The following is a 15,000-nucleotide window of genomic DNA, read 5'->3' on the forward strand; positions in this document are numbered from 1 at the left end:
TGTTATTTTATTTTTTTTAAAGCCTCTGCGCATGCGCATAGTATAGATCCAACGAATCGATGACTAAATGAATCGGCAACTATTTTTATAATCGATTTTAATCGATTTAATCGATTAGTTGTTGCAGCCCTAGACCGTAGTTATCGTTATTACTGTAGTTATCATTATGACCTTAGTTATTGTTAAAGTGGTTATCGTTATGACCCTAGTTATCGTTGTTACCGTAGTTATCGTTATTACCTAGTTATCGTTATGACCGTAGTCATCGTTATTACAGTAGTTAACGTTATGACCATAGTTGTCGTTATGACCGTAGTCATCATTATTACAGTAGTTATCTTTATTACCTAGTTATTGTTATGATCGTAGTTATCATTATGACCGCAGTCATCGTTATTACAGTAGTTACCGTTATTACCGTAGTTATTGTCATTACCTAGATATTGTTATTAACATAGTTATTATTATGACCTTAGTTATTGTTACCGTAGTTATTGCTATGACCCTAGTTATCGTTGTTACCGTAGTTATCGTTATTACCTAGTTATTGTTATGACCGTAGTTATCGTTAGGACCGTAGTCATTGTTATTACTGTAGTTAATGTTAGGACCGTAGTTATCGTTATGACCGTAGTCATCGTTATTACCGTAGTTACCGCTATGACCATAGTCATCGTTATGACCGTAGTCATTGTTATTACCGTAGTTATCGTTATGACCGTAATTATCATTATGACCGTAGTCATCATTATTACCGTAGTTACTGTTATGACCGTAGTCATCGTTATGACCGTAGTCATTGTTATTACCGTAGTTATCGTTATGACCGTAATTATCATTATGACCGTAGTCATCATTATTACCGTAGTTACTGTTATGACCGTAGTCATCGTTATGACCTTAGTCATCGTTAATACAGTAGTTATCGTTATTACCGTGGTTATTGTCATTACCTAGTTATTGTTATTACCGTAGTTATCATTATGACCTTAGTTATTGTTACCGTAGCTATCGTTAAGACCCTAGTTATTGTTGTTACCGTAGTTATCGTTATTACATAGTTATTGTTATGACCGTAGTTATTGTTAGGACTGTAGTCATCATTATTACCGTAGTTAATGTTAGGACCGTAGTTATAGTTATGACCCTAGTTATCGTCGTTACCGTAGTTATCGTTATTGCCTAGTTATTGTTATGACCGTAGTTGTCGTTATGACCGTAGTCATCGTTATTACCGTAGTTAACGTTATGACCGTAGTTATCGTTATGACCGTAGTTATCGTTATGACCGTAATTATTGTTATGACCGTAGTCATCATTATTACCGTAGTTACTGTTATGACCGTAGTCATCGTTATGACCGTAGTCATCGTTATTACAGTAGTTATCGTTATTACCGTAGTTATTGTCATTACCTAGTTATTGTTATTACCGTAGTTATCATTATGACCTTAGTTATTGTTACAGTGGTTATCGTTATGACCCTAGTTATCGTTGTTACCGTAGTTATCGTTATTACCTAGTTATTGTTATGACCGTAGTCATCGTTATGACCGTAGTCATTGTTATTACTGTAGTTATCGTTATGACCGTAATTATCATTATGACCGTAGTCATCATTATTACCGTAGTTACTGTTATGACCGTAGTCATCGTTATGACCGTAGTCATCGTTAATACAGTAGTTATCGTTATTACCGTAGTTATTGTCATCACCTAGTTATTGTTATTACCGTAGTTATCATTATGACCTTAGTTATTGTTACTGTAGTTATCATTAAGACCCTAGTTATTGTTGTCACCGTAGTTATCGTTATTACCTAGTTATTGTTATGACCGTAGTTATTGTTAGGATTGTAGTCATCGTTATTACCGTAGTTAATGTTATGACCCTAGTTATAGTTGTTACCGTAGTTATCGTTATTACCTAGTTATTGTTATGACCGTAGTTGTCGTTATGACCGTAGTCATTGTTATTACCGTAGTTAACGTTATGACCGTAGTTATCGTTATGACCGTAGTCACCGTTATTACCGTAGTTATCGTTATGACCGTAATTATCGTTATGACCGTAGTCATCATTATTACCGTAGTTACTGTTATGACCGTAGTCATCGTTATGACCGTAGTCATCGTTATTACAGTAGTTATCGTTATTACCGTAGTTATTTTCATTACCTAGTTATTGACCGTAGTTATCATTATGACCTTAGTTATTGTTACTGTAGTTATCATTAAGACCCTAGTTATTGTTGTCACCGTAGTTATCGTTATTACCTAGTTATTGTTATGACCGTAGTTATTGTTAGGACTGTAGTCATCGTTATTACCGTAGTTAATGTTATGACCCTAGTTATAGTTGTTACCGTAGTTATCGTTATTACCTAGTTATTGTTATGACCGTAGTTGTCGTTATGACCGTAGTCATCGTTATTACCGTAGTTAACGTTATGACCGTAGTTATCGTTATGACCGTAGTCACCGTTATTACCGTAGTTATCGTTATGACCGTAATTATCGTTATGACCGTAGTCATCATTATTACCGTAGTTACTGTTATGACCGTAGTCATCGTTATGACCGTAGTCATCGTTATTACAGTAGTTATCGTTATTACCGTAGTTATTGTCATTACCTAGTTATTGTTATTACCGTAGTTATCATTATGACCTTAGTTATTGTTACCGTAGTTATCGCTATGACCCTAGTTATCGTTGTTACCGTAGTTATCGTTATTACCTAGTTATTGTTATGACCGTAGTTATCGTTATGACCGTAGTCATCGTTATTACCGTAGTTAACGTTATGACCGTAGTTATCGTTATGACCGTAGTCATCGTTATTACCGTAGTTATCGTTATGACCGTAGTTATCGTTATGACCGTAGTCATCGTTATTACCGTAGTTATCGTTATGACCGTAATTATCGTTATGACCGTAGTCATCGTTATTACAGTAGTTATCGTTATCACCGTAGTTATTGTCATTACCTAGTTATTGTTATTACCGTAGTTATCATTATGACTTTAGTTATTGTTACCGTAGTTATCGTTATGACCGTAGTCATCGTTATTACAGTAGTTAACGTTAGGACTGTAGTTATCGTTATTACCTAGTTATCGTTATTACCGTAGTTATCATTATGACCTTAGTTATTGTTACCGTAGTTAACATTATTGCCGTAATTAATGTCATGACCGTAGTTATCGTTATTACCGTAGTTATCGTTATATGTAGATATATGTAGATATTGTTGTTATTGTTACTACCTAGTTAGCATTGTTACCATAGTTACCGTTATTACCTAGTTATTTTTATTACCGTAGTTATTGTTATGACCGTAGTCATCATTATTACCGTAGTTACTGTTATCACCGTAGTTATCGTTATGACTGTAGTTAACGTTATTACTGTAGTTATCGTTATTTCTGTAGTTAACGTTATTACCGTAGTTATCGTTATGACTGTAGTTAACGTTATTACTGTAGTGATTGTTATCACTGTAGTTATCCTTATTACTGTAGTTAATGCTATTACCGTAGTTATCGTTACAGCCCTAATCTGTATTCTGCATGTGTGAGGTCACCCGACTTGAGGACAGTCGGGTCATAGTGTCCTAGTGACCAGAGGCAGAGGGTGAAGCCATCCCTTCCGATCTTCTGCCAAGCGTGATTATTGTGGGTGTTGTCTGAGCGCTGAGTGACAGGGTGAGACAGACATGGCTAAATATACTCTCCCCTCTCCTTCTCCTTCAACTCTCCCTCACCCTTCCTTTGTTATTCTCCGCCTGCCCTCCATTTCTCCCTTCCCCTTGAGTGCTTTTAGCACCCGCTTGATCCCATGGCAACCGCTGGAGTGGGGAAGACAACACGGCTTTTTCCGCTTCCTGTGGCTCGCTCTTTTGCCCTTGGCCCTCATAAACCCCGATCCTATTCTCCCCGGCAACCTCTCGTCCAATAGAGCAGATCACAGCTCAGTTCTGGGCCTGCTGGAAAAAAAAAAAGTGCCAGGGTCTGTGACATTGGGAAGGGAGCGATCCGACGCCGCAAAGTGCAAAGTCGTGTTACCGTCAAATGGGCTGGCAGGTTGGGAAGCTAAGAGCAGGGGAGCGGTAGCAGCTGCGCCGTGCGGACACACACACACACGGAGAAAAGCCCGCTGCTTAAGAGAGTGTGTGTGGAGGAGCTGTCACCCCCCATCAGCTTGTGCTCCAAAGGAAACCCGCTGTAAGTGTGTGTGCTGTTGCTGGGTTGTATATCAGGTCATAGGGCTGGGCAATATGGCCGAAAACTAGATCACGATAAAAGTAAAGTGAAGGGTGTTACCCCCCAGGAAAACATTGGTCCTGGAGGGAACCTCTCCCCTGCGCTCCTCGACTACGGTCTGGGACTGGGAGGCGGGAGGCGAACTGCAGTTGATACTGGTACGTGACTATCTGTTAGCGTGTCCCTCCCATTGCTGCGTGACACTTCCTGTTTCCTGTTCACTGGGTTCCAAAAGCGTGAGTGACTTCATGAAACAAATCTTGCTTCATAATTTCTGGTTTCATCCGACCCAAAAAAATATATATAGAATATTTTGTTGGCATCCGTAAGTCTCGGAAGACATCCTTGGATACGTTTTAGTTGGTCATGCAGCGTCTGCCGTGGCTGTACAGACCCACACCGGAGTGACAGTCTCTGTTGCACTTGGTGCATTTGTAGGTGGAGTCAGCTACAGGATGTAGTTGCTTGCTCTTTCTCTGAGCTCACTTCTCATTCTGCAAGCTGGCGGAGTTTTGCTTCGCCAGCTTTCAGTCCAGTGTTCACGGTGTGTCTCCGGCTGGATTTGTCCTGACAAAGCTCTTCCCAGGTGTTCGGGTCCATGTCGAGCGCATTCAGGACCCGCTTGCAGACATCCTTGAAGCGGAGATGTGGCCGATCTGCTGTCCTCTTGCCGGAGGCAAGCTCTGCGTAGAGGATGTCTTTGGGGATCCGGCCATTGTCCATTCGACGCACATGGCCCAGGAGAGTGACCATGCTAGGAATCTTGGCTTGCATCAGCAACTCGTTGTTTGTCACACGATCGCTCCATGTAACCCAGAGTATGCGACGGAGGTAGCGCATGTGAAAGGCACTTAGCCTCTTCTCCTGCAAGAAGTACAGAGTCCAGGATTCGCTGGCGTACAACAGAGTGCTTAGCATGCAGGTGCGGTACACAGCGATCTTGGTGTTTATTGTCTGCATACTGTTGTTCCACACTCTTTGCGGCAACCTGACCAAGGTTGTGGATGCCTTGCCGATCCTCTTGTTGATCTCTGCTTCCAGTGAGAGGTTGTCAGTGATGGTGGAGCCAAGGAATGTGAACTGGCTGACGACATCTAGTTCATAGTCGTTGATGGTGACACAGGGTGGTTCAGCATCTGACGAGGAGTACAGAGTCCAGGATCCACTGGCGTACAAGAGAGTGCTTAGCATGCAGGTGCGGTACACAGCGATCTTGGTGTTTATTGTCTGCATACTGTTGTTCCACACTCTTTGCGGCAACCTGACCAAGGTTGTGGATGCCTTGCCGATCCTCTTGTTGATCTCTGCTTCCAGTGAGAGGTTGTCAGTGATGGTGGAGCCAAGGAATGTGAACTGGCTGACGACATCTAGTTCATAGTCGTTGATGGTGACACAGGGTGGTTCAGCATCTGACGAGGAGTACAGAGTCCAGGATCCACTGGCGTACAAGAGAGTGCTTAGCATGCAGGCACGTTACACTGCGATCTTGGTGTTTATTGTTAGCATGCTGTTGTTCCACATTATTTGCGACAACTTGGCCAACGTTGTGGATCCCTTGCCGATCCTCTTGTTGATCTCTGCTTCCAGTGAGAGGTTGTCAGTGATGGTGGAGCCAAGGTATGTGAACTGGCTGACGACATCTAGTTCATAGTCGTTGATGGTGATACAGGGTGGTTCAGAATCTGACGAGGAGTACAGAGTCCAGGATCCGCTGATGTACAAGAGAGTGCTTAGCACGCAGGCACGATACACTGCGATCTTGGTGTTTATTGTTAGCATGCTGTTGTTCCACACTCTTTGCGGCAACCTGACCAAGGTTGTGGATCCCTTGCCGATCCTCTTGTTGATCTCTGCTTCCAGTGAGAGGTTGTCAGTGATGGTGGAGCCAAGGTATGTGAACTGGGTTCTGACCGAAAGGACAAGATCACGGGCACAAGCGGCCGAAATGAGTTTCCTCCGCCGGGTGGCGGGTCTCTCCCGTAGAGATAGGGTGAGAAGCTCTGTCATCCGGGAGGAACTAAGAGTAAAGCCACTGCTCCTCCACATGGAGAGGAGCCAGATGAGGTGGTTCGGGCATCTGGTCAGGATGCCACCCGAACGCCTCCCTAGGGAGGTGTTTAGGGCACGTCCGACCGGCAGGAAGCCACGGGGAAGACCCAGGACACGTTGGGAAGACTATGTCTCCTGGCTGGCCTGGGAACGCCTCGGGATCCCTCGGGAGGAGCTGGACGAAGTGGCTGGGGAGAGGGAAGTCTGGGCTTCCCTGCTTAGGCTGCTGCCCCCACGGCCCGACCCCGGATAAGCGGAAGAAAATGGATGGATGGATGGAAATAATGTGGAACATGAATTGTAGATGACTAATATTTGTAGCAGGAAATCAACTGCAAACAAACTTATCATTTTCCTCATTAGCGTCAGGATCACAGCACCACTCGTTATGTCATTCAAATATGTTTAAATACGTAATTAGCTGTCTTTCGCCGATTAATGTATAATTTGTGCAGCCCTCAGATGTCAAGACGTGATGTGCCTCCAATCTTTTCTTCTCCAAATCCTTGTGAGTGTCAAGAGAAGTGAGGTTCTAGCTTACAGCCATGTCTTGGTGATGATGAATGGTTTTAAATCTTCCAAAAAATAATTGACCTAAGAGTGTATAATAAATCCACTCCATCCCATTTTAAATATTTTCATAATTGCTTCAATATTTGCCTCTAAACCTTTCAAAATACGCCCAAATCTGCACTGATGCAGGTTAATAGCCACATGGGACTCGACGGCCTCTCGCTCTTGTGATTGCAAGCCAGCAATTAGCCAGGGCCGAGTCCAACATGTCAATGGTAGTGATGTGTGTGTGTGGGGGGGGGGTCCCTCCTGAGAGGGTGAAAGGTCACAACAGACGGTGAGTTCCCGGGCCACCGCCTCCGCCTCAGCGGCTGAAGTCCACATGTGTGTAAGTGACAGCTCCCAGTCAGACCAGTGCCTTCATGAATAAGGACCAGTCTGAACAATGGAGGCCACAGAGCAGGATGTGAAATGTCGCCCAATGAACAATGGCTGTTTTCACGAAGTGTCCAATTAGAGGAAGTGAGCAATTTAGGCAGAGGATTGACTTGTTGAAATATTTACAAAGACACGCCTTCACAGGGCCGGCCCGTGGCATAGGCCGTATAGGCAAATGCTAAGGGCGCCGTCCATCAGGGGGCGCCACGCCAGTGCCACAAATGTTGGAGAAAAAAAAAAAAAAAAAAAAGTTGGTATATTATTTCTAAATACAAAAAATAATCCCACGTTAATTAAAATGCAAAGTAAAGCCTATTTAATAGAATTATTATTTGTTACAACATTACACCCCCCCCCCCTTCCCCCGCACGGTGCGCACCCTCCCTTCCCGTATCATGACTGTTTATGGACGTCACCACATCAAAAAATCAACACAAGATGTCAAAACGGCCAAAACTGTCAGGTGCCCAGGGAAGAAAAAAGAGAAAAGAAGAGGAGAAACGAGAAAAAGACAGAGGTAGCAGGTAGGTAACGTTAGCCTACATGAAATTATTTGTCTGTTACAGAATGTGATAGTAATAGATGTTACATGATTTGGCAATTGCTAATCAATAAATAGCTAGTTCTGTTTTAACATCGGGTTAATATTGTGGAGGGGGCTAATTGTTATGGAAAATAATAATGTAATGTTAGGTAATTACAGTACTTCCACCTTACATTCCTCAGGGACATTTGTATTAGATCTTTTAAGCAGGTGTTTTCAGTTGACATTGTTATTGCCTTCTGGTTAGCTAATGTTTGCCCTGCAGGTAATAGTCACATTTCCACCCCTTTATATATTAGGTATAGTTGTAAGCCTAGTTGTTAAAGTGCACATCATTAATGTTAATTAAGCAATATCACATGAGAGGGAATGCTATTTTTTTATTTGAGCACTGCTGTGATTCGGTTAAAGATAATCATAACATAACATTCTCATATAATATGTTAATTTGCTTTCTTTAAGTAAAAAAAAAGGTCAAAGACAAAGCTATTCGGTTTCTTGTGAGTATATACACTTCACTGCCGATGTGGGGGGGCGCCACCTAAAATCTTGCCTAGGGCGCCAGATTGGTTAGGGCCAGGCCTGCGCCTTCACCTCGGTCCTGATCGGACCAGTTCAAAATATCAGTTTGATTGCACGACCTGACATTTAGCTCACATGCTAGCAGGGAACCAGTTACAGTTTTGTTTTTGTTTTTGTTTTTGTTAGGGACCCCTTCAAGAGGTTCAAAACTGTTGGGAAACCATTTCAGGTGACTACCCCTTGAAGCTCATGGAGAGAATGCCAAGAGTGTGCAAAGCAGTAATCAGAGCAAAGGGTGGCTATTTTGAAGAAACTAGAATATAAAACATGTTTTCAGTTATCTCACCTTTTTTTTGTTAAGTACATAACTCCACGTGTTCATTCATAGTTTTGATGCATACTTGCCAACCCTCCCGTTTTTAGCGGGAGAATCCTGGTATTCAGCGCCTCTCTCGACAACCTCCCGCCCGGCAGAGATTTTCTCCCGACAAACTCCCGGTATTCAGCCGGAGCTGGAGGCCACGCCCCCTCCAGCTCAATGCGGACCTGAGACTGAGTGGGGACAGCCTGTTCTCACGTCCGCTTTCCCACAATATAAACAGCTTGCCTGCCCAAGGACGTCATAACATCTAGGGCTTTTAGAGAGTAGAGTGCACAACTGCGCACACAACAAGGAGACGAAGCAGAAGAACGAGGAAGTTACAGAAATGGCGACACCGTCGACGAGCAAGATGAAGAAATACGCTTGCAAGTTCCAAAACGAATGGAAACAAGAATTTCAGTTCATCCAGGACAGTTCGAAGGGGAAGAGGTATGTTGCCTGTAAATATGTAGAACAGACTTCTCCATTGAACACGGTGGCCGAAATGATGTACTCATCATGAACGGAGAAGTTAAACAGGACAATACTGCCATCCAATGGATAGCCACCGGCACACTGAAATTCAAGTATTTCTTTTATGTAAATAAAATAAATAAATATATATATATATATATATATATATATATATATATATATATATATATATATATATATATATATATATATATATATATATATATATAGCTAGAATTCACTGAAAGTCAAGTATTTCATACATATATATATATATATATATATATATATATATATATATATATATATATATATATATATATATATATATATATATATATATATATATATATATATATATATATATATATATATATATATATATATATATGAAATACTCGAGTTTGTGAATTCTAGCTGTAAATAACCACGCCCCCTCCCACCTCCAAAGACATGCACCTGGGGATAGGTTGATTGGCAACACTAAATGGGCCCTAGTGTGTGAATGTTGTCTATCTGTGTTGGCCCTGTGATGAGGTGGCGACTTGTCCAGGGTGTACCCTGCCTTCCGCCCGATTGTAGCTGAGATAGGCTCCAGCGAGCCCCCCGCCACCCCAAAAAAGGGACAAGCGGTAGAAAATGGAAGGATGTAATTGTAAAAATGACAGTACACATGTTCTGTTCAAGCACTCATGCTAACTTAAGTTCCTGCCGTGTTCTTGTTGTATTTTATGGCTTGAAGAGCGGAACTGTGAGCAGGTTGCAAACAGAGCCTTGGAGAGAAGGTGCAGAGACATAATTGCAGCCCCATTAGGCGTCCAATTAGGCGGAACAATGTATAACATAAACAACTTCAACACAAACAGGTTGCTGCTAATCACACTTAATAGTCCGATCTCCTTTAACGAGAGAAACAATCTCGCTGCTGCCCAAGAATGTTCCGGGTGTTTTATGTCCCAACACTAGACGGTTAGTAGAACCTCCCCCCAGCTGTGTCACAGCTAAGCAACCCTGGACCCGCAAGAGTGCGGCCATTACAGACAATTTGGCCCCCAAAGTGGCCTCCGTGATTAGGTTAGGACTCCATTGCTCCACCCCCACCCTTTTCACCGGGACTTAACCCTTTCCCAGCCGCCAGCTCTTAAAACAAGCGATGTGTCACTCACATTATACGAGGCACTAATTAGTATTTATGTTGGACGAAAGGGAACTTGAGACGAGGATGAGCAAAGATGTAAGCTGATGCCAAAGCACATCATGAGCCATTTAGCCCAACCACAAAGTACTAAATACAACTTAATGGTTGTCATTAATGAAAGCAAAGAGCTGTTTGGGCTTTTTGACCATCTTCTGCTTGAATTATTGTCATCTTTGAAAACATCAACAATACGAAGGGAGGCTCATTTCAATATGCAACTTTAGTTTTTACACATTGGAACCTTTTATTTTTGACAAAACTGTTGGACCTTGGGGCTAACAATGTAAGGGCTAGATATATATATATATATATATATATATATATATATATATATATATATATATATATATATATATATATATATTATATATATATATATATATATATATATATATATATATATATATATATATATATATATATATATATATATATACAGTATATATGAAAATATGCATATATGTATATATATATATATATATATATATATATATATATATATATATATATATATATATATATATATATATATACATATATGCATATTTTCATATATACTGTATATATATATATATATATATATATATATATATATATATATATATATATATATATATATATATATATATATATATATATATATATATATATATATATATATATATATATATATACTCATACATACATACATATGCATACATATACACATACATATACATATACACATACATATACAAACATATACTGTAGATATATGCACATATACATACATATATATATACATATATATATACATATTTTCATATATATACATATTTTCATATATATATATATATATATATATATATGTATGTATGTATGTATGAATGTATATATATATATATATATATATATATATATATATATATATATATATATTTATATATATACATATATATATATATAATGTATATATATATATATATATATATATATATATATATATATATATATATATATATTATATTATATATTATATACTTTAGTTTTCACTTGTTTCTTACCTTCATTTTTATTTATTCATCTTTCCTCTGTTCTTCTCCTTTTTTTTAGTACAATCAAACTGTAGCTATGTTTTTTACACTTGAATCTCACGTCTAAAATCACACAATAACCTAAAATCCATGTGGGGAAGGAGGATGTTTATTTTATTTTATTTTTATATATACATATATATACATATCTTTTATATATATATATATATATATATATATATATATATATATATATATATATATATATATATATATATATATATATATATATATATATATATATATATATATATATATATATATATATATATATATATATATATATAAAAATAAAATAAAATAAACATCCTCCTTCCCCACATGGATTTTAGGTTATTGTGTGATTTTAGACGTGAGATTCAAGTGTAAAAAACATAGCTACAGTTTGATTGTACTAAAAAAAAGGAGAAGAACAGAGGAAAGATGAATAAATAAAAATGAAGGTAAGAAACAAGTGAAAACTAAAGTATGTCAAAAAGTCACCTGGGTTGATATATTGGATTCTTGTGTCTTATATTCTGCATCAAAGTCTTGCATGTATAAAATGTTGCTTTGTATTGATTTGGCTTCTCATTTCTGCACAACCTCAACCAAATTACAATCTGTCTGCATTCTATGTGGGGGGAAAAGGTCTTTGGCTTGTAAAAGTCCTGACAAGGATTGACTTCAGGCCAATTAGACGGAGAGACAGATTCCTAATGCAGTTAAGTTAATTCAATCAGAGATGTGAGGCTGCATGTGTGCACATCGGGGGGGAAGAAGAGTGCCATGTTACTTGTGGGACATTCATGAAAAGACCTCCTACTTTGTCCTGCACATCATTTTCCCTGGAGGTCTCAAATCCACAACGTTGTCCTCCTCATGGACGAGAGGTCAGGCCGCTATGTGGACTACGTACATATTTTTTGCAAAGCAGTAATTATAGTCTGCAAATGATGTGTTGTTGTTGAGTGTCGGTGCTGTCTAGAGCTCGGCAGAGTAACCGTGTAATACTCTTCCATATCAGTAGGTGGCAGCAGGTAGCTAATTGCTTTGTAGATGTCGGAAACAGCGGGAGGCAGAGTGAAGGTAAAAAGGTGTCAAATTAAACCAATAATAAACAAAAGGTGAGTGCCCCTAAGAAAAGGCATTGAAGCTTAGGGAAGGCTATGCAGAACGAAATTAAAACTGAACTGGCTGCAAAGTAAACAAAAACAGAATGCTGGACGACAGCAAAGACTTACTGTGGAGCAAAGACGGCGTCCACAATGTACATCCGAACATGACATGACAATCAACAATGTCCCCACAAAGAAGGATAAAAACAACTGAAATATTCTTGATTGCTAAAACAAAGTAGAAATATCGCTCAAAGGAAGACATGAAACTGCTACAGGAAAATACCCAAAAAAGAGAAAAAGCCACCAAAATAGGAGCGCAAGACAAGAAGTAAAACACTACACACAGGAAAACAGCAAAAAAGTCCAAATAAGTCAGGGTGTGATGTGACAGGTGGTGACAGTACACCTACTTTGAGACAAGAGCTATAGTGATGCATGCTTGGTTATGCTTTAAAGTCATATCCAACAATTGCAAAAAAGGTGTCTAATGCTTAAACCAAAAATAAACAAAAGGTGAGTGCCCCTAAGAAAAGGCATTGAAGCTTAGGGAAGGCTATGCAGAACCAAACTAAAACTGAACTGGCTACAAAGGAAACAAAAACAGAATGCTGGACGACAGCAAAGACTTACTGTGGAGCAAAAACGGCGTCCACAATGTACGTCCGAACATGACATGACAATCAACAATGTCCCCACAAAGAAGGACAAAAACAACTGAAATATTCTTGATTGCTAAAACAAAGTAGATGCGGGGAAATATCGCTCAAAGGAAGACATGAAACTGCTACAGGAAAATACCAAAAAAAGAGAAAAAGCCACCAAAATAGGAGCGCAAGACAAGAAGTAAAACATTACACACAAGAAAACAGCAAAAAAGTCCAAATAAGTCAGGGTGTGATGTGACAGGTGGTGACAGTACACCTACTTTGAGACAAGAGCTATAGTGATGCATGCTTGGTTATGCTTTAAAGTCATATCCAACAATTGCAAAAAAGGTGTCTAATGCTTAAACCAAAAATAAACAAAAGGTGAGTGCCCCTAAGAAAAGGCATTGAAGCTTAGGGAAGGCTATGCAGAACCAAACTAAACCTGAACTGGCTACAAAGTAAACAAAAACAGAATGCTGGACGACAGCAAAGACTTACTGTGGCGCAAAGACGGCGTCCACAAAGTACATCCGAACATGACATGACAATCAACAATGTCCCCACAAAGAAGGATAAAAACAACTGAAATATTCTTGATTGCTAAAACAAAGCGGGGAATATCGCTCAAAGGAAAACATGAAAGTGCTACAGGAAAATACCCAAAAAAGAGAAAAAGCCACCAAAATAGGAGCGCAAGACAAGAAGTAAAACACTACACACAGGAAAACAACAAAACAATTAAAATAAGTCAGGGTGTGATGTGACAGGTGGTGACAGTACACCTACTTTGAGACAAGAGCTATAGTGATGCATGCTTGGTTATGCTTTAAAGCAGGGGTCACCAACGCGGTGCCCGCGGGCACCAGGTAGCCCGTAAGGACCAGATGAGTAGCCCGCTGGTCTGTTCTAAAAATAGCTCAAATAGCAGCACTTACCAGTGAGCTGCCTCTATTTTTTAAATGTATGTATTTACTAGCAAGCTGGTCTCGCTTTGCCCGACATTTTTAATTCTAAGAGAGACAAAACTCAAATAGAATTTGAAAATCCAAGAAAATATTTTAAAGACTTGGTCTTCACTTGTTTACATAAATTCATTAATTGTTTTACTTTGCTTCTTATAACTTTCAGAAAGACAATTTTAGAGAAAAAATACAACCTTAAAAATGATTTTAGGATTTTTAAACACATATACCTTTTTACCTTTTAAATTCCTTCCTCTTCTTTCCTGACACTTTAAATCAATGTTCAAGTAAATTTATTTTTTTTATTGTAAAGAATAATAAATAAATTTTAATTTTAGCTTCTGTTTTTTCGACGAAGAATATTTGTGAAATATTTCTTCAAACTTGTTATGATTAAAATTCAAAAAAATTATTCTGGCAAATCTAGAAAATCTGTAGAATCAAATTTAAATCTTATTTCAAAGTCTTTTGAATTTCTTTTAAAATTTTTGTTCAGGAAAATCTAGAAGAAATAATGATTTGTCTAGCTTGGTCCAATTTGTTATATATTCTAACAAAGTGTACATTGGATTTTAATCTATTTAAAACATGTCATCAAAATTCTAAAATTATTCTTAATCAGGAAAAATGACTAATGATGTTCCATAAATTATTTTTTTAATTTTTTCAAAAAGATTCGAATTAGCTAGTTTTTCTCTTCTTTTTTCGGTTGAATTTTGAATTTTAAAGAGTCGAAATTGAAGATAAACTATGTTTCAAAATTTAATTGTCATTTTTTTCGTGTTTTCTCCTCTTTTAAACCGTTCAATTAAGTGTAAATATCATTAATTATTAATAATAACATAGAGTTAAAG

General features: G+C 38.5%; 1 protein-coding gene across 1 annotated transcript in view; it reads right to left on the minus strand.

Annotated features, from left to right (window-relative positions):
• The window catches only part of LOC133629694 (partitioning defective 3 homolog), a 799,726-nt gene that overhangs the window by 488,947 nt on the left and 295,779 nt on the right, over positions 1 to 15,000 (minus strand). The gene's annotated exons all lie outside the window — the stretch shown is intronic.

Source organism: Entelurus aequoreus, linkage group LG15 (assembly GCF_033978785.1).
Source record: "Entelurus aequoreus isolate RoL-2023_Sb linkage group LG15, RoL_Eaeq_v1.1, whole genome shotgun sequence".
In the NCBI taxonomy this organism is placed as follows: domain Eukaryota; kingdom Metazoa; phylum Chordata; class Actinopteri; order Syngnathiformes; family Syngnathidae; genus Entelurus; species Entelurus aequoreus.